The sequence below is a fragment of the Ranitomeya imitator genome, chromosome 1 (genome assembly GCF_032444005.1).
Source record: "Ranitomeya imitator isolate aRanImi1 chromosome 1, aRanImi1.pri, whole genome shotgun sequence".
Lineage (NCBI taxonomy): Eukaryota > Metazoa > Chordata > Amphibia > Anura > Dendrobatidae > Ranitomeya > Ranitomeya imitator.
This window is the reverse complement of record NC_091282.1, coordinates 967,391,342-967,413,468: the sequence shown is the minus strand read 5'-3', so window position 1 is coordinate 967,413,468 and position 22,127 is coordinate 967,391,342.

Sequence of the window (22,127 nt, the reverse complement as noted above, 5' to 3'; positions counted from 1 at the left end):
CCTTCCGCTCCTGAGTTGGCGAGAATCGTTATACACCGTGTCTTCTGGCTTCATGGCTTCCCACAACATATTGTGTCCGACTGAGGGGTCCAATTCACCTCCCGTTTTTTGGAGCGCTCTTTGCAGATTAATGAAGATCAACCTGGATTTCTCTTCCACTTATCATCCACAATCCAACGGCCAAGTGGAACGAGTCAATCAAGTTCTATTTTCCTTCCTCTGGCATTTCTCCAATGCTCACCAGGATGATTGGGTCTCTCTTCTTCCATGGGTTTGAATTCATTTATAACAATCACCCCAGTGAATCTTCTTCCCTTCTTTGTAGTTCTTGGGCAACATCCTGGTGTTCCTCTTCCTGTTTCTCTCACCTCGGATGTACCTGTGGCACCCCAGGGTCCTGTTCGTCACAGTAGCATCGCTTTCCTCACGGGGGGAGTGATGTTACGTTTGGAAGTGATGAAGGATATCTTTTATCAAGTAACCACCATACACACAACATATTCACACTCCAGGCCACAATGGGAAGCTTTTGATCCTATTTTCTAGGTGACTCCCCTATATATATTGTGGTTTGGAGGGAAAGGGAGATCAGAAAGTGGCAGGAAGCAGACTGGAGCAGTCTGAGGCAGGAAGAATGTACGAAAGGGGCCCTGTAGTCTGAAGTACTACAGCTCCTGGAAACAGACATACAGAAAGCCGAACATTGTTCAGTGAGTGTGAAGGAGAACGAAGCACGGGAGAGTAAAATCAGGGGAGACCAGCTAAGAGCAGGCTGCCTCACTCTGAGGCACAGATAACCGGTAGCCGGACCACCGAGGTTGTAAGGGACTCTACGACTTACAGCAGGACAGCTGAACTGCAAGTTACCTGTCCACCACACACACCTGAGACACAGTAACACATAGAGCCTGGGGCGTGCTAGAGTCCCTATAAAAAGGCTCGAGTTACCTGTCATGCAGGTATTGTCCTATCCTTTAAGGAGGACAGAGAGAAGAACTGTGAGGACCTTATCTGAAGCCATAGGCAGAAAGGGACTACAACACCACCGCGCTAGAGGAAGGCTTTTAACTCCACCTGGTAAAGGGGACTCTGGATTCACTTCCAAATGGCTGGACCCTGCCTGCCCTGTGATCTGGTACCCTGGACTGTGGCTGCCTGAAGTCTTCAGTAAACCAGGTAAAGAGACTGCAAACCGGTGTCCTTGTTCTTTACTGCGCCATTCACCATCTTCCATCTACACACCGGGAGCCCTGGGGATACACTTCACCTGTGGGAAGTTATACCATCTAGCTGCCATAACATCACCCCAGAAGACCCCTTAAAGCAGTGTCAGTCCCCACTGACCGAATACCACAGGTGGTGTCACGAACATAAACTCTATTCACCAAATCCTTTTCAAAGACCTTCCCCTTTTACATGGGCTCCCAAGGCCAAAGACATCCCGTGACATCCCCTGTGAACACCGGACCCGATGCCGGGTACCCCACGGCCCTGGCGGGTGACTCATACCAGCAGCGGATTTCTTGTCCTTGGATTTCTCTAAAGTCTGGAGGGAGACTAAAGAGGCTCTTGAAAAGGCTAGTTGCAGAATGAAGTATACCGATAAGAAGTGCCTGGACGCTCCTCCATATTATCCCGGTGATAAGGTTTGGCTCTCTTCACGTTATATCAAATTTAAGATCTGAAAGGGGCCATTGTAACGAGGACCTAATTTGTGAGAGGGAATCTTAAGTCTCATCAATGACGTATCCTACAAATTGAGATTACCTGCTTCGCTAAGAATTCCTAATCCTTTCCATGTGTCACTTCTCAAACCCGCATCTTTAATCATTTTCACTCTTCTCCCTCTCTTTCTCCTCAACCCAGCACTTCTGATGGTGTCTTTAATGTAAAGGATATTTTTGCCAAAAAGACTATTAGGGGGAGTATCTTGTTTTTATTGATAGGGAGGGATTCGGTCCTGAGGAGAGATCGTGGGAGCCCCGAGAGAACATCAATGCTCCTCTTATCATGAGGAGATTCCTCTCTAGCACTAAAGAGAGGGGGAGTAAGAGGGGAGTACTGTCATGGCCTCGGATACTTACCTGCCTTCTCCCATCCGTCGGCACGCTCCCGACTCGGTCCCTCGCCGCTCCTCCTCTGTCTTCTCTGGATCTCGGCACGTCATCACCTCGTGCATGCGTGGTCGCGCCTTCTCTGCCGCTGGGTTCCCTGGTGGCTCCTCCCCAACATGGCGGCGTCCATTGGGTATTTCTTCCCGGCGTCTTCCTGGGTAAGACACCTGTGCTTCTTAGGGAATACTTTGTATTTCTTGCCAGCGCCTTCTTTATCCTCAGGCCCCTTTGGTCTCTGCCGTTCCTGCCCTGTGCCTCTGCCGTGCCTGCCCAGAGTCTCTGCCGTGCCTGCCTTGTGTCTCTGCCGTTCCAGCCCTGTGTCTCTGCCGTTCCTGCCCTGCGTTTCTGCCGTGCCTGCCCAGAGTCTCTACCATAAACAGTCATTTCTAAGACTTCTATAACTGGAAAAATAAAAAGAATAATAATAGACGCACATTGTAACTTGTAGGAGAAGCTGGTCATAAAGAGACTGTGTAACAACTCTGCTGGCATCACGGCATGGCCTCGCATCTCTTACACTATCTTACCCACTGCTCCAGGTCATGATGTGGTTTCTGTTTCATGCCAGCTTTATGCTCTGTGTCTCTGCTCTCTGCATGCTTCATGGCTGTGTGTATAGGGGGGCGGCGCCTGAACTCTCTGGTTCTTATAGGAATCAGGTGCATCTGTCTAATCTGTTCCTGACCAATTACCAAGAGGCCTCCAGTATATAGTGCAGCTCCACCCTGTGGTCTGGGCCTGTGCAATGTGTTAGCTCAGTTTGTGTTTACCTTCTGAGTTTGACAGGCCTTGCTCTGTGTTACTCCCTCTCTGGAGGCTTTTCTCCTTGCCTTGCCTTGATCTTGTTGTCCGCCTTCCAGGAGGCAGAATATCCTGGTCCCTGTGTCTTTGTCCTTGTGTCTTGCTCCATTGCCTTGTCTGTATTTAGTCCTATCTCTGTCTCCTTGTCTGTGGCTTCCTTCCCTGCTGTGTCTTTCCTTGTGTTCTCAGTCTGCTTTTGTTCCGCACTCTTGCGGCTCTGCCTGCTCTGTAGCTTTGAGGCTTTACCTCTGCTCCGCACTCCTGCGGTTCTGCTCCGCTACTGCAGTAATCTCTTGCTGCAGCTCCTCTCCGCATTCTTTGTGGCTCCGCTCTGCTTAGCTTCTGCAGAAATCTCTTGCTGCAGCTCTTCTCCGCATTCCTTGCGGTTGTACTCTGCTTAAGCTTCTGCAGTAATCTCTTGCTGCAGCTCCTCTCCACATTCCTTGTGGCTCTGCTCTGCCTAGCTCCTGCGGCTGCAGAAATCTCTTGCTGCAGCTCCTCTCCACATTCCTTGTGGCTCTGCTCTGCTTAGCTTCTGCGGCTGCAGTAATCTCTTGCTGCAGCTCCTCTCCACATTCCTTGTGGCTCTGCATAGCTCCCGCAGCTGCAGTAATCTCTTGCTGCAGCTCCTCTCCACACTCCTTGTGGGTCTGCTCTGCTTAGCTCCTGCGGCTGCAGTAATCTCTTGCTGCAGCTCCTCTCCACATTCCTTGTGGCTATCCTCTGCTTAGCTTCTGCGGCTGCAGTAATCTCTTGCTGCAGCTGCTCTCCACATTCCTTGTGGCTCTGCTCTGCTTAGCTTCTGCGGCTGCAGTAATCTCTTGCTGCAGCTCCTCTCCACATTCCTTGTGGCTCTGCATAGCTCCTGCGGCTGCAGTAATCTCTTGCTGCAGTTCCTCTCCACACTCCTTGTGGGTCTGCTCTGCTTAACTCCTGCGGCTGCAGTAATCTCTTGCTGCAGCTCCTCTCCACATTCCTTGTGGCTCTGCTCTGCTTAGCTCCTGCGGCTGCAGTAATCTCTTGCTGCAGCTCCTCTCCACATTCCTTGTGGCTCTGCTCTGCTTAGCTTCTGCGGCTGCAGTAATCTCTTGCTGCAGCTCCTCTCCACATTCCTTGCGGTTCTGCTTTGCTTTGCCGCTGCAGAAATCTCTTGCTGCAGCTCCTCTCAGTATTCCTTGTGGTTCTGCTCTGCTTAGCTTTTATTGCTGCGCTATCTCTTGCTGCTATACCGCTCCTGTCCGCAGCCTTGCGGTTCTCTTCCTGTGTGAACAGGTCCCAACCTGTTCCTTCCTTCTCCTTTCCATCTGGCTTGTTTCCTTTCCAGCACCTCCTGTGTGAACAGGTTCCTACCTGTTCATTCATACTACATATCCATACCTGCACCTCCTGTGTGAACAGGTCCCTACCTGTTCCTTCATACACCACACCTTCATACACCATTCCTACCAGCCCTGTGTTCTCTGCCGTGTTCGTGCCAGCCCTGTGTTCTCTGCCGTGTTACTGCCATCCCTGTGTTCTCTGCCGTGTTCCTGCCAGCCCTGTGTTCTCTACCGAGTCTCTGCCAGCTCTATGTCTCAGCCGTGTCAGCCTACTCATCTGAATCTCATCTGTGCTCATCTGCTAGTCCTGCCTGATGCCCGCACCAATCCTAGTGTTCCTGTCTCCCAAGTTGGATCAACAGCCACAGCTAGACACCACCCTGGAGTAGCACCTGGCAGCTGCCTGCTGCACAAGCCTGACCTCACCATCAGAGGCTCCAGTGAAAACCCAGGCAGCTGTCATAATCACGCCCCTTCCAGGGTAGTCTGGTTTGTGGCACAGTGGGGCCACAAACCCCCCGAGCTCACGCCCACCAGTCAGGGAGTGAGCGTGACAGTTTGCACAGGCCATGGCCTCCGCTGTATTCCATGTCCTACCGCTCGCAGAGCATGATGAACTTTTTTCCTGCCCGTTTGAGCAAGCTGAAGGATTTGTTCCGCCCTGTGTCGTTCCAATTGAGGAGACCTCAGGCCCAATAATATTTTCAAACTCTTTTCAAGCAACTTCAGGCCTATGAGGAGGAGCATGACCCAACTGACCCACCTATGTTCTATGGGAATCCTGAAGAATGTCAGGGGTTCCTGAAGCAGTGCTTGCGCTACATCCTGCAGAATGCAGTTTGTTTCCTCTCTGACTGGGTCAAGGTGGGTTACATCATGTCCTACCTGGTCAAAGATGCTCTAAGATGGATAACTCCCCTCTGGGAAGCAGGGGATCCTATCGTGATGAACCTAGGGGCCTTCCTATTGGCCTTCCGTAAAGTCTTCGATGTGCCTACTTCTGCGTCTCCTGAAAAATCTTCCCCTCCAAGCTCACAGAGACGGCCCAGACGAAAGAAACCTGTGGGTAAACCGTCACTTCCGTCCATGACCGTCCAAGACTCACCTGTTCCACAACCTGCCAAAGCAGCCACGTGAGCAAGATCCAAGAGGTCTAATAAGGGGGCTGGCAAATCTGCAGCTTGAATCTGCTGCTGAGATTGAAATACGGTATCCCTGTGGTTGTAAAGAACATTCAGATGGTCTTTGCCCTGTGATGCCTGTACTCCAAAACCCTGGGCCAGTAGGAGAGGCTGTCCCTGGCAAGAGTACTTCCTCTACATTAAAATTAATGACGGTCTCTCTGCCTTCTGGGAGCTTTGGTGTGTTTAAGTTGCCTATCATTCGGAGTCGGTGTATGGTCTCCGTTCTACAGCTCCAGAACCCGGTGTGGGCGTTGCCTGATAATGGCCGAGCCCTGTTAAAGAGCAGTCTAGTCCTGCAAGGACAACTACAGCTCCAAGTTGGAGCCTTATACACGAAGAAGTTTGTTTTCCGTATGCTGTCTGTTATGCCCATGGGTCATTCTGAGCCAAGGACTCTACCACCCGCTATGGTCAAGAGTTCCGGTAAAGTGCTTCGTTTGAACTTACCCAGTCTTGAGAAGTGTCTGGTTCCCATGCGTCAAAGACACTCAGCAGTGTCATCTTCTTCAGCTGGTCTGCTAGTTGTCGAGTCAAGGTGTGCTGACGTCACCGAAGATGGGGAAACGGTGACGATGTCTCCACACATCTCCAGCGACTATACCAGTAAACAGTTAGTCGTCCAGTCAAGGTGTGCAAACGTCAACGAAGATGGGGAAGCGGTGACTATCTCTCCACACATCTCCCACGACTATTCCTGTAATCCGTTCCTAGAAACATCCCCGGCATTTGGACAATTTCTTCTGGATAACGGGCAGAAGATGCTTCCTATGTGGATACCTTCAGCATCCTTGTGGCCGGCTGGTGAAGATTTCAAAACAGAAGTTTGTTCACCTCAATTTTTCTCTGACCTGGTGGAGCTGTTGTTCTCCACACTCATCTCTAATGACTTTTCTTGTGTTCCGAACCTAAGAACATCTCTGCTACCTGTCGGGAAAAAGTTGAACCCTATGAGAAGGTTTCCAGTTTCCATGTGTCTGGCTGGTGAAGATGTTAAGACAGCAGCATCCAAGTCCCTGTTACCTGTCTACCTGAAGGAGGTGGTCCAGCTCATTGTGGAAGCTAACCCTGTTGAGCACCAAGAGACTTTGTTTTCTGACATTCCTGGTGACCCGCCTGCCTTATTGTACCCTGAAGATGTCATGTTCGTCTGGACTGTGTGTGAACCTATTCTTCTTCTGCAAATCATCCTGGCGAGCTTGAAGAAGAGGGGCTGTAAAGGGGGGGGGGTACTGTAACAACTCTGCTGGCATCACAACATGGCCTTGCATCTCTCACACTATGCTACCCACTGCTCCAGGTCATGATGTGGTTTCTGTTTCATGCCAACTCCATGCTCTGTGTCTCTGCTCTCTGCATGCTTCATGGCTGTGTGTATAAGGGGGCAGCGCCTGAACTCTCTGGTTCTTATAGGAATCAGGTGCATCTGCCTAATTTGTTCCTGACCAATTACCAAGAGGCCTCCAGTATATAGTGCAGCTCCACCCTGTGGTCTGGGCCTGTGCAATGTGTTAGCTCAGTTTGTGTTTACCTTCTGAGTTTGACAGGCCTTGCTCTGTGTTACTCCCTCTCTGGAGGCTTTTCTCCTTGCCTTGCCTTGATCTTTTTGTCCGCCCTCCAGGAGGCAGAATATCCTGGTCCCTGTGTCTTTGTCCTTGTGTCTTGTTCCATTGTCTTGTCTGTATTTAGTCCTATCTCTGTCTCCTTGTCTGTGGCTTCCTTCCCTGCTGTGTCTTTCCTTGTGTTCTCAGTCTGCTTCTCTTGCATCTCTGCCTGCTTTGAGGCTTTACCTCTGCTCTGCACTCCTGCGGTTCTGCTCCGCTATTGCAGTAATCTCTTGCTGCAGCTCCTCTCCGCATTCCTTGTGGCTCTGCTCTGCTTAGCTTCTGCAGAAATCTCTTGCTTCAGATCCTCTCCGCATTCCTTGCGGTTGTACTCTGCTTAAACTTCTGCAGTAATCTCTTGCTGCAGCTCCTCTCCACACTCCTCGTGGCTCTGCTCTGCTTAGCTCCTGTGGCTGCAGTAATCTCTTGCTGCAGCTCCTCTCCACATTCCTTGTGGCTCTGCTCTGCTTAGCTTCTGCAGCTGCAGTAATCTCTTGTTGCAGCTCCTCTCCACATTCCTTGTGGCTCTGCTCTGCTTAGCTTCTGCGGCTGCAGTAATCCCTTGCTGCAGCTCCTCTCCATATTCCTTGCAATTCTGCTCTGCTTTGCCGCTGCAGAAATCTCTTGCTGCAGCCAGGGCCGGCTCCAGGTTTTTGAGGGCCCCGGGCGAAAGAGTCTCAGTGGGCCCCCCCCCCCTTTAACACATACCCTATTTATGATGCACAGATACGGCAGAGAAATGTATAGTACAATGCCAGATTTCACTTCTTACATGAGTGACAGCTATTGTAAATTCTGCAGTGTATATATACAGGACAGGAGGAGTGGTACTGTGCAGTGTATATATACAGGAGGAAAGGTGCTGTGCAGTGTATATATACAGGAGAGGTGCTGTGCAATGTATACATACAGGAGGAAAGGTGCTGTGCAGTGTATATATACAGGGGGAAAGGTGCTGTGCAGTGTATATATACAGGAGAGGTGCTGTGCAGTGTCGTGAGCAGGGCGTTGTTGTATCAGAAAATCTTTTCTGTTTTGAGTTTTTCTATGAAACAAAGACTTTTCTACATAAACAACGTTGTTTGGTTTTGCGGCCCTAACAGATCTGTGCTACAAAGTAACATCGCTCGGGCATTAATGAGGGACCTGATGCTGAATCCTTTCCACAAACCCTAATGACCCAATTAGTGCCCCGTCATTAGAAGCTCATTAAACGCCTCCCTGTCCCGAGCAGTCATGTACAGTATGGGGGGATCCTGCAGCCCACCCCCTGACTGCTCCATACCATACACTGCCCTCTGTCACGCTCACTATTATCCTGTGCATTTCTCCTTCATCGTTACCCCATGTTACACTTGTCACCCCCCACTACAGAGTAGCAGGGCAGCCAATGTCACCCCCTCCCGGACCCTAATAGCAGCAGGAAATGTCTGCTCCTCTATTGGGTTGGAACCTGATTTAATCAAGGAATAATGTGGATTTGTTGCCGGTGGCTGCAGGGGAAGGGTTAAGTGATGCCATGTCCTTGGTGGGAGCAGTGGCAGCTGCTGGGACCTGGACAGAGACAACCAATGTTGCTGTGACTGCACAGTGTGATGTGGAGGAGAGAAGCTGAGACTCCGGAGCAGAAATCACCCACATGCCAGCACTGGGCAGAGTCCCTCCAGTCACCAGCCTGGGGCCACGGGCCCCACCCTACAGCCCACAGCTCAGTGTTATCCATGGCAGTAGCTCCCCTTCCTCCTGGCATCTGGTTAACCCCATTTATGCAGGTCGGATTGTTATCTTTAAGGTTTAGCAATAACCTTCATACAGATGGGAAGGGGTTAAGCTTCTTCCTACCCCACTGGTGCAGGTTTGGTGCAGCATGCATGTATTCTGGGGTTCTGGGAGAGCTGGGTGGCTGCAGGCTGCACCCCACCAGCTGCTCCTCCAGACATCACCCACATTTTTAGGCAGCAGAGACAGACAGCAGCAGACTGAGCCACAGGACCAACTGCAATTATTGCTGGATACCTTTGCACTCTGGAAGGACTGAGCTCCTCCGGAAATCTTCCTGATAAGTTCAGCTCAGCAGCACTGTCTGCAGCCAGCCAGGGGCCAGAGCAGAGAACTGCTCTCTCCGCCCACAGTCACACTGGCTGCCTTCTGTTAACCCCTATGTGTGCCTGCCTGGCTGCACTGACTGAGTCAGAAGATGCTTGTGTCAGAGCTGGCACATAGGGGTTAAGAGAACGCAGCCAGCAGTGACTTTGTGGGCGGAGAGAGCATGTTATCTCCTGCTCTGCTCTCCCAGCTGCTAGTGGGCCCCCCTTTCTTCCCAAGGCCCCGGCATTTGCCCGCTGTGCCGGGTGCTGACGCCGGCCCTGGCTGCAGCTCCTCTCCATATTCCTTGTGGTTCTGCTCTGCTTAGCTTTTATTGCTGCGCTATCTCTTGCTGCTATACCGCTCCTGTCCGCAGCCTTGCGGTTCTCTTCCTGTGTGAACAGGTCCCAACCTGTTCCTTCATTCTCCTTTCCTTCTGGATTGTTTTCTTTCCTGCACCTTCTGTGTGAACAGGTTCCTACCTGTTCATTTATACTACATATCCATACCTGCACCTCCTGTGTGAACAGGTCCCTACATGTTCCTTCATACACCACACCTTCATACACCATTCCTGCCAGCCCTGTGTTCTCTGCCGTGTTCCTGCCAGCCCTGTGTTCTCTGCCGAGTCTCTGCCAGCTCTGTGTCTCAGCCGTGCCAGCCTACTCGTCTGAATCTCATCCGTGCTCATCTGCTAGTCCTGCCTGATGCCCGCACCAATCCTAGTGTTCCTGTCTCCCAAGTGGGATCAGCAGCCACAGCCAGACACCACCCTGGAGTAGCACCTGGCAGCTGCCTGCTGCACAAGCCTGACCTCACCATCAGAGGCTCCAGTGAAAACCCAGGCAGCTGTCATAGTCACGCCCCTTCCAGGGTAGTCTGGTTTGTGGCACAGTGGGGCCACAAACCCCCCGAGCTCACGCCCACCAGTCAGGGCGTGAGCGTGACAGACTGAAGAAGGTGAAGATAACCATACTAATCAAATGAGGAATGAATACATCAAAAGGAAATGCTGCTGCATTTAATGTGTCTTGTGTCTCTGCTGTGCCAGCCTTGTGCCTCTTCCGCACTTGCCCTGTGTCTCTGTCATACCAGTCCTGTGTCTCTGCTGTGCCTGTACTGTGTCGCTGCGGTGCCACTCCTGTGTCTCAACTGTACCAGTTTGGCATCTAGTCTTGTCTCCCAGTTCTCCCTGCATCTGTCCGTTTCCTTCAGTCCTCAGTCCACAGCAGTTGTGTCTCCATCCCCCTTGGGCCTGCTCCTAACTCTATATATACCCCAAAGAAAATATTTACTGACAACAAGTTCAGAAATTTCATTAATAAATGTTATTATTTAAGAAAGACATAACACAATTAATAACATTTTTATTAAAATGTATATATATATATATATATATATATTTATATATATATATATATATATATATATATATATATATATATAGTTAATCTAAAATAAAATACACATAGACAGAAAATAATATATAAAATATAAACCAGTATGTGGGGGGGCTACGACACACAAAAACCGATTGATACAAAGACCAATAATATATACCAAGTGGATACAAATATGATCATATAAAAATATATTAAATTAAATGATATCACGGCTGGCATGTATATAAAATTATTTACAATGAAATATATAAAATGTAAATAAAAATAACATTCAATAAATAATATTTCATGTTATAGAATAAAACATTTTTTTGCAATTCAATATGTGCACATAAACCAAATATAAAAGTATTTAAATGAGATACAATAAATGTACATCCACACTCGAAAAGCCTATAATTGATACATCATTGGCAAAATGGCAATATATGTGTATGAATAATATAAACAAAGACCAGTGTAAAAATGAAATAAGTGAAAAACAGCTATATACAAAAAATGCTATAAATCATGCAAGAAATAGAATTTAATAAAAAAGAGTATGTGATAATAAATCTTATGAATATATAAATATATATCATGTATAAATATATCCAATGTAAATATAAATAATAAAGTGATAAAAAAATATATGTAATAAATGATATGTGGCTATAAAAGTGTTGAGTAATATAATATGTATGATTATAGCGTTAGTGCTATATGATTAAAATGAAGTGAAAATAATATACTGTCAATCCAATGATGTAACAATAGGTAAATAAGGAAAAAATAATATAAAAATAATATATAATTTAATCAGTAACCAGTAGTATATCGAAAGTATGGAAATGACATCCGATGAAATTCGATCTCATAAAAAGTCCTACACAAGGTAGACATATAAGTGGTCTAAGTAAAAAATGAACACAGATTAAACAACAATAATATGTAAGCCGTGTATACCAACCAGCATATGCGTGTCACAGCCCCCTCACACACCACTCTAACGCACGTTTCGCAACCGCTTCGTCTGCTCCTAACTCTCCCTGTATAGGGGTGGTTCCATCTGGTCCGCTCGCCCTCTTTTTGCACTTTATCTTGCAGGGCGCAGTCGGACCATGATGGCTCTGTAAACTATTGGCCTCTGTTCACACAGCATGCATTTTGTAGCACTGGGCAGCCCGCCTGTATATGCGTTATTAATAGGCTGCAAACCAGATGCCTTGCATTGCGTGTGTGAATTATGCCATATACAGACTAGTATCTTTTATCTTTTTGTGCACTAATGCCAAACAGCCAACACTGGATTGAAAGTGGTTGTTTCATCGGTATTTTTTGCACCTGTGTGTTTGCCATCATTTATCGGGTCCGCTGCGCCCTGCTGGTGCATTCAGTTGGAGGCTTCAGCAGGTAAAACATCTCTGCTTTTTTCTGTGACTCGCCCTCAGGGGCTTTAGAGTTACGATCCAGAGGGTCCACTCTCGGGTTCTTATTCTGAATCTTAATAGAACCTGAGTAGATCAAAAGATCATCCAAATATATCATCAAAAATGTACCCACCAAAGAGGAAAAAATCACCAAATTCTCAAAGTGACCCTCTGGAGTATTGAAGGCAGTCTTCTACTCATGAACTTATTGAACATATTTAAGGTTATATGCCCCTTTTACATCCAGTTTAGAAAACCAATTGGCCTTCCCTACTTGATTAAACAGATAAAGATTAAGAGATAATGGGTATGGGTTATGTACAGTAATCTTATTAATCTCTCTAAAATCCAAATAAGGATGCAAACCTCCATCTTTTTGCTCAACAAAGTAAAATCACACAGCGGCTGGTGAAGCATAAGGCCATATTGTACCCATTTGAATTTACTCTTTCAAGGAATTTTTTCAGTAGAGAGAGATTAAACAGACGAGATTTAGACAATTTGGTCCATGGGATAAACTCGATAGCACGACCTGTGTGGGGGGGAAGAGCTTCATATTCAGTCTCAGAAAAATCATCCTCAAAATCCTGAATAATATCTAGAAGAGATCTCATGAATGCCAGAGATTTAGACAAACAATTGGGGAAACAAAAAAATAAATTCCCTCCAGACTTACAGTTGTGTGAAAAAGTGTTTGCCCCTTCCGCATTTCCTATTCTTTTGCATATTTGTCACACTTAAATGTTTCAGATCACCAAACAAATTTAAATAATAGACCAAAGATAACACAATAATAATTTGAAAAGGATGACCGAGAGTTGACGCAGTGTACAACAAAGTCAACAAATGCAGAGGTAGCAATAACTCTAGATTTGGTAAGCAAAGATATTTGTAAAAAAAATAACCAGTAGTATGCATGAGAGATAACTTTAAACTGTTAGGATCAGTGTCCTTTTTGTATCCACTTTACCTTTAAGAAATTAGTTGTTTTATTTGAAACACTGAATCATTATATGACCTGTTCGATTTCAGTATAAACAGAACCGAGCAGGTGTTTGACGTACAACTCCCTCCTTGGACTCTGCAGGCCACAATTTGCATGGGTTCACCTGCCTCAATAGGATGAATGGGAGTAAACACAAGAACAGTCTCAAATGTGTCCTTATCCCTAAGATGTCAGTCCAGGTGCACCGCCAGAGACATGGCCTCATCAGGGACAATGGAGAAGGACTATAAACCATCATATCACCTATTTTACTAGAGAGACCCTGGTAAAATTGACTGAGGAAAGCTGGGTAATTCCAGGAGGTCTCCACTGCACAGCATCTGACCTGAGAGAAGTAGTCCTCTACTTTATGACTTCCCTGAACTAACCTATGAATCATTGATTCAGCAACCAAAATGTTATCATCGTTATAACTGAGTCCCAGAGCAGAGAAAAAAGCGTCAACACAGGAAAACACTGGAAAATCCTCAGGCAAAGAAAATGCCCAAGCCTGAAGGTCTCAGCGAAACAAAATCAAAACAATAACCACGAGTGGGCTTTCTCCCCTGGATGATGTAGGACTGAGATGAAAATATAATTTACATGAAGCAATAAAGATGGAAAACCTTACTTTGGTACCCGTCAAAACAATCCAGTAATTTTACTATAGGCTCAGATGACTGATTAGGGTGGAGTAGAACCTACGAAGCGGTGGAAATAGCAAACTAGGAAAAGCCTTTCTCTGACCCTAGTCTGTCCCTGCCTCACCATGGAGGTTGGCACCCTAAGGTAATGCAATCGCACAAAACTCGACAGCAGCTTACCCTGAATGTTATTAGCAGCTCCTAGGATTGCTAGAGTAGTAGTTCTCTAAGGAGAAAAGGAATCACATACAAATCAACTGCAATTAGCTATAGCACTGTGAATGAATCCAACAAAGTCTATCACCAGCAAGAAACCCCAGAAAGGGGAATTCATTTAAAGCTGCACCCGAAAGGTGATAAGACAGACAAACAGAGTAAATTAAAAATATGTTACCCAAAATTAACAGAAACAAAGATAACAGAATTAAAACACTCAAGGAAAAGGTGTGTTAGTTGTGACTTAACGTAAAAAGACGCTGACCACAGAACACCGAATCAAGGGTTTGAATCCAGAAGCATGACAGGCAGCAGGCATAGTGTTGTAAAACAGAAGTAAACTGTACTTTTAAGAAGCAGATGTAAAACACCAGGCGGTGGTACATATACTTGATGGCTACACATCTGATAATCACATAGATACAATTCTAAAGACAAGTTCCACTGACAACAGGCACGCTGGGAATAAATAGGCATGCAGTAGAGTATCTTCCAGGAGAGTCCGTAGGAGCAGCTGTTAAATATGGAAGACTGAACTAAACACTTATTTTTCCAAATAGCTTACACTCTACAGTATACGGAGTTGCTACACCCTCACACACAGCACCTTCTGTTCTTCATTACATGTTGTTTGGTGATCAGTTTCATCATTTGCTTCTTAGACTTCCTTGGTCATCCCACAAGGGCTTATCTGAAATTCTAGTTGTTGTCCTAGTAGTAGACAACCCTTTAAGTGTAATTCCCAACTTTGGGGCACAAAAAATAGTGACCAGCAGGTTGCTCTATTGTGATAAATGGGTCCCCAAAAAACTGAGTCAAGATGATGTTATTTTCTGGAAAGCCCCTTTCCTACTTATTGCCTCCTATTCACATTGCTTTCTGTAATGATGTGTCAAAACAGAGCAAACAGATCCTCATAGCAATAGATAGTTGTTATAGCAAACACAGAAGGTATAAAGCAAACATTGCAAAACAACAAGTCCTTTATATTGCTAAAATAATCCGTGTATGCCCATGAGAAATTTTAAATCAAGTTATTTTGGTGCCCAAGCCAGGAAGTTCCAAATACCCTTTTCAGCTTCACATTCTTAGACATAACTTCCCAAAAAATGTAAAAGCAGATTGCTGACTTTCAATTGTGCTACTTATTTTGACTTCTTGTCTTGGCCCTTTATAGCAACACAGAAAAGTCTAACTAGTGTAAAAGTAAGACTTCAAAATAAAATGTTTTACATATGCTAGTGTACACATTGATTCCATCAACCACTACTGCAAATATTCTTCATGGATTTCATTGACATCATGAAAAAAACGACATATTACTGTACTGAATAGAAAAAATGTGATTTTGAGAAATGCATCTCCTACTTACAGTATATAACTGTTGAATATGAGCAGAATTACATGAAAATAACTTTCTTTTCTGGTGATTGATACTTGATTCGGAGCACAGACTGTTTGTTCTATGGGGCCTCAGTAGTGCTCTTTAATCTTATTTGTCTTTTATCTTCAGCAAACTTTCATCTCAACTCAATGTACAATTCCAATGATTGCTTCCAGAATGCATCTATCAAGTTGTCAGAGCTAGCCAGGGGCTGGCTGGCACTTTTGAGCCTGAGGGGCAATCACAAGGCAGTGGCCCTTCAGTTGCGGTGGCCCTCCTTTTCCCTGCTTACCTCTGGCCATTGCATTAAAGCAGCAGACATAACAGGCTTTAAAAACAGGCTGGTAGGGTACCGTCACACAGTGGCATTTTGATCGCTACGACGGCACGATCCGTGACGCTCCAGCATCGTAACAATATCGCTCCAGCGTCGTAGACTGCTGTCACACTTTGCAATGTACGACGCTGGAGCGATAATTTCATGACGTATGTGCGATATAGAAGCCGTTGGTTACTATGCGCACATCGTATACAATATCGTGCACACCTTTGTTACACCATGCGATCATGCCGCCACAGCGGGACACTAGACGACGAAAGAAAGTTTCAAACGATCTGCTATGACGTACGATTCTCAGCGGGGTCCCTGATCGCAGGAGCGTGTCAGACACTGCGAGATCGTAACTATATCGCTCGAACGTCACGAATCGTGCCGTCGTAGCGATCAAAATTGCACTGTGTGACGGTACCCGTACAGAGATATGGAAACAGAACTGAACTTGCTGCATAGATATGGGAGCAGAACCGAGCTTACGACAGAGATATGGGAGCAGAACTGAGCTTTCTCCAGAGATAAGGGAGCAGAACAGAGCTTACTACAGAGATATGGGAGCAGAACGGAGCTTACTACAGACATATGGGAGCAGAACAGAGCTTACTACAGAGATATGGGAGCAGAACGGAGCTTACTACAGACATATGGGAGCAGAACGAAGCTTACTACAGACATATGGGAGTAGAACAGAGCTTACTACAGAGATATGGGAGCAGAACGGAGCTTACTACAGACATATGGGAGCAGAACGGAGCTTACTAGACATATGGGAGCAGAACAGAGCTTACTACAGAGATATGGGAGCAGAACGGAGCTTACTACAGAGATATGGGAGCAGAACGGAGCTTACTATGAGATATGGGAGCAGAACTGATCTTACTCCAGAGATAAGTGAGCAGAACAGAGCTTACTACAGAGATATGGGAGCAGAACGGAGCTTACTACAGACATATGGGAGCAGAACTGAGCTTACTACAGAGATATGGGAGCAGAACGGAGCTTACTACAGAGATATGGGAGCAGAACAGAGCTTACTATCAGATATGGGAGCAGAACTGATCTTACTCCAGAGATATGGGAGCAGAACAGAGCTTACTACAGACATATGGGAGCAGAACGGAGCTTACTACAGACATATGGGAGCAGAACTGATCTTACTCCAGAGATAAGTGAGCAGAACAGAGCTTACTACAGAGATATGGGAGCAGAACAGAGCTTACTATCAGATATGGGAGCAGAACGGAGCTTACTACAGAGATATGGGAGCAGAACAGAGCTTACTATCAGATATGGGAGCAGAACTGATCTTACTCCAGAGATATGGGAGCAGAACAGAGCTTACTACAGAGATATGGGAGCAGAACGGAGCTTACTACAGAGATATGGGAGCAGAACAGAGCTTACTATCAGATATGGGAGCAGAACTGATCTTACTCCAGAGATATGGGAGCAGAACAGAGCTTACTACAGAGATATGGGAGCAGAACGGAGCTTACTACAGACATATGGGAACAGAACGGAGCTTACTACAGAGCAGTGGCGTAACTACTAAAGTTATGGGCCCCGCTGCGAACTGTCAAATGGGGTCCCCCCATGCCAAAATATATAGATGAATTAGAAATGGCGACACATGCAAACGTCATCTGCATTAGTAATACATGCACCATTACATAATTAGTTGTAGGCTGGGTTCACAAGAGTGAAGTTTACATTCTGTATACACACCACAACCTCCAGCCTAGCGGAGGGTATCCCTCCTGTAAACCCAGCCTGACGGGCAGAGGCGTAGCTAGAGCTTTTGCCGCCTGGGGCTGGTCCCGAGCTTGGCGCCCCCCCCCCCCCAGCAGGAATAAGACCTCAGATGTAGAACTTTAATTGTTTCGCCGGTGAATGTTACCATCACATGATCGGGACTGCAAAAATAACCAAGTTCTGCTTACCTGACCGCGCTCCTGCTCTCTCCACGCAGCTGAAACGTGCACTCGCCGGCGACTGACAATGATGTCAGACGCCGGCGACATGCACACTGGGACTGACGTCAGCTGCCAGCCTCAGATTGGCTGGCGGCTGTTAACTATTGACGTGCGGGCGCGGGCCCACACGTCAATAGCGTTAAACAGCTGCAGCGCCGGCCGCAGCCCGGTGACCCACCCCCAGGGCCGGCTCCAGGTTTTTGAGGGCCCCGGGCAAAAGAGTCTCAGTGGGTCCCCCCCCCCCCTTTAACACATACCACGATTCATGATGCCCAGATACGGCAGAGAAATCTAGGTATAGTCCAATGCCAGATTTCACTTCTTATATGAGTGACAGCTATTGTAAATTCTACAGTGTATATATACAGGACAGGAGGAGTGGTACTGTGCAGTGTATATATACAGGAGGAGTGGTACTGTGCAGTGTATATATACAGGAGGAGTGGTACTGTGCAGTGTATATATACAGGAGGAGTGGTACTGTGCAGTGTATATATACAGGAGGAGTGGTACTGTGCAGTGTATATATACAGGACAGTGGTACTGTGCAGTGTATATATACAGGAGGAGTGGTACTGTGCGGTGTATATATACAGGAGGAGTGGTACTGTGCAGTGTATATATACAGGAGGAGTGGTACTGTGCAGTGTATATATACAGGAGGAGTGGTACTGTGCAGTGTATATATACAGGAGGAGTGGTACTGTGCAGTGTATATATACAGGAGGAGTGGTACTGTGCAGTGTATATATACAGGAGGAGTGGTACTGTGCAGTGTATATATACAGGAGGAGTGGTACTGTGCAGTGTATATATACAGGAGGAGTGGTACTGTGCAGTGTATATATACAGGACAGTGGTACTGTGCAGTGTATATATACAGGAGGAGTGGTACTGTGTGGTGTATATATACAGGACAGTGGTACTGTGCGGTGTATATATACAGGAGGAGTGGTACTGTGCATTGTATATATACAGGGCAGTGGTACTGTGCAGTGTATATATACAGGAGGAGTGGTACTGTGCATTGTATATATACAGGGCAGTGGTACTGTGCGGTGTATATATACAGGACAGTGGTACTGTGCGGTGTATATATACAGGAGGAGTGGTACTGTACAGTGTATATATACAGGAGGAGTGGTACTGTGCGGTGTATATATACAGGAGGAGTGGTACTGTGCGGTGTATATATACAGGAGGAGTGGTACTGTGCGGTGTATATATACAGGAGGAGTGGTACTGTGCAGTGTATATATACAGGAGGAGTGGTACTGTGCAGTGTATATATACAGGAGGAGTGGTACTGTGCAGTGTATATATACAGGAGGAGTGGTACTGTGCGGTGTATATATACAGGAGGAGTGGTACTGTGCAGTGTATATATACAGGAGGAGTGGTACTGTGCGGTGTATATATACAGGAGGAGTGGTACTGTGCGGTGTATATATACAGGAGGAGTGGTACTGTGCGGTGTATATATACAGGAGGAGTGGTACTGTGCGGTGTATATATACAGGAGGGGTGGTACTGTGCGGTGTATATATACAGGAGAGGTGGTACTGTGCGGTGTATATATACAGGAGGAGTGGTACTGTGCAGTGTATATATACAGGAGGAGTGGTACTGTGCAGTGTATATATACAGGAGGAGTGGTACTGTGCGGTGTATATATACAGGAGGAGTGGTACTGTGCGGTGTATATATACAGGGGAGTGGTACGGTGCAGTGTATATATACAGGGCAGTGGTACGGTGCAGTGTATATATACAGGGCAGTGGTACGGTGCAGTGTATATATACAGGGGCAGTGGTACTGTGCATTGTATATATACAGGGCAGTGGTACGGTGCAGTGTATATATACAGGGCAGTGGTACGGTGCAGTGTATATATACAGGGGCAGTGGTACTGTGCATTGTATATATACAGGGCAGTGGTACTGTGCAGTGTATATATACATGAGGAGTGGTACGGTGCAGTGTATATATACAGGGGCAGTGGTACTGTGCATTGTATATATACAGGGCAGTGGTACGGTGCAGTGTATATATACATGAGGAGTGGTACGGTGCAGTGTATATATACAGGGGCAGTGGTACTGTGCATTGTATATATACAGGGCAGTGGTACGGTGCAGTGTATATATACAGGGCAGTGGTACGGTGCAGTGTATATATACAGGGGCAGTGGTACTGTGCATTGTATATATACAGGGCAGTGGTACTGTGCAGTGTATATATACATGAGGAGTGGTACGGTGCAGTGTATATATACAGGGGCAGTGGTACTGTGCATTGTATATATACAGGGCAGTGGTACGGTGCAGTGTATATATACATGAGGAGTGGTACGGTGCAGTGTATATATACAGGGGCAGTGGTACTGTGCATTGTATATATACAGGGCAGTGGTACGGTGCAGTGTATATATACAGGGGCAGTGGTACTGTGCATTGTATATATACAGGGCAGTGGTACTGTGCAGTGTATATATACAGGAGGAGTGATGGTACTGTGCAGTGTATATATACAGGGCAGTGGTACGGTGCAGTGTATATATACAGGGGCAGTGGTACTGTGCATTGTATATATACAGGGCAGTGGTACTGTGCAGTGTATATATACAGGGGAGTGATGGTACTGTGCAGTGTATATATACAGGGGAGTGATGGTACTGTGCAGTGTATATATACAGGGGAGTGATGGTACTGTGCAGTGTATATATACAGGGGCAGTGGTACTGTGCATTGTATATATACAGGGCAGTGGTACGGTGCAGTGTATATATACATGAGGAGTGGTACGGTGCAGTGTATATATACAGGGGCAGTGGTACTGTGCATTGTATATATACAGGGCAGTGGTACGGTGCAGTGTATATATACAGGGCAGTGGTACGGTGCAGTGTATATATACAGGGGCAGTGGTACTGTGCATTGTATATATACAGGGCAGTGGTACTGTGCAGTGTATATATACATGAGGAGTGGTACGGTGCAGTGTATATATACAGGGGCAGTGGTACTGTGCATTGTATATATACAGGGCAGTGGTACGGTGCAGTGTATATATACATGAGGAGTGGTACGGTGCAGTGTATATATACAGGGGCAGTGGTACTGTGCATTGTATATATACAGGGCAGTGGTACGGTGCAGTGTATATATACAGGGGCAGTGGTACTGTGCATTGTATATATACAGGGCAGTGGTACTGTGCAGTGTATATATACAGGAGGAGTGATGGTACTGTGCAGTGTATATATACAGGGGCAGTGGTACTGTGCATTGTATATATACAGGGCAGTGGTACTGTGCAGTGTATATATACAGGGGAGTGATGGTACTGTGCAGTGTATATATACAGGGGAGTGATGGTACTGTGCAGTGTATATATTTCAGCAGCCGCCCAGCCCAGGCCCCCAGCACTTGTCCTGTATATATATTATATATACTGTCATGCAGGCTGTATAGATACAGTATATACATATACAGGACAGGTGCTGGGGACCTGGGCGGCTGCTGAAGTATATAATATACAGTATATCAGCTGTGGCCGCCCCAGGTCACCCAGACTGTCAGAATACAGGGATACATCGCACTCACTCAGGGCGGCAAGGCTTGCCAAGGAGTTCCTCCAGAATCTGCCTGTCCTGATGTAAGTTCAGCAGTCAGCGAGGGGCGGGCGGAGGAGCAGAGCAGGAGAACTCTCCGCCCACAAAACAATGTCACGCTGGCTGCCTTGTTAACCCCGATGTGCCTGCACTGCCTGGCCCTGCACTGACTGAAGAGATGCTTGTGCCAGCAGGGCTAGATGCCCGCCCCCCGCATTGTGCCGCCCGGGGCGGCCCGCCCCCCCCGCACCCCCCTTCCTACGCCACTGCTGACGGGGTCAACCCCTTATAAATGGAAGTGTGCTCCTCTAAACCATGTAATCACTGCCAATTCTCCAACCGTAAGTGGTGAATTTCCAGAGCTGGGAAATGGGAGCTCAATATTAGAACACGTCAACTTTAGTTCCCATCCCGCCTCAAGGAAGTATGGTAGACAGGTGTGATAAGACTATTAGAAAAACTACTGCCACACACACGGCAGTACATACTGGCAGAAGTGTGAGGGCATTAATGCCTGTGTATGGACATGTTAGTGCCTCTTAGCTTCTGGCAATGTTTTACCTCAGCTCACATTTGGGCCATACCATTGTAAAACAGGTAGACACATTTACCCACTGACCCTACTATTCATAAGGAACTGCTGTCTGCCCCTTAGTTGCCACTGTATATGGTCAGGGTGGGAATGTGGGCTACAGAACAACACAGGGCGATGACACTGCTACCTGAACCCTTCAGCTGCCCTACTATGTGCAGGGAATAAAACCAGTACAAAGTATGGCAGCCTCCCTGCAGAGCTGTCCAGGGCCGTACTGGAACAAAAAAGGAGCAATGCCACACAAACCCCACCAGCCCACAGACTATAACACTCCCCCGACACCCGATCAGTGGATTTTCCTATACTGTGTTGTGTTCTTCAACGCTCCTCTTAAAGGCGTTATTTGAAGAGCTATGTGTGAATGCCGTCGCAGTGCGCACGATTGATCGCTTCTTTAGAGCGCCGGTTCTCGAGATCATGGGGGTCCCAGCGTTCGGACCCCAGCAACTATAATCCATTTAAATGTG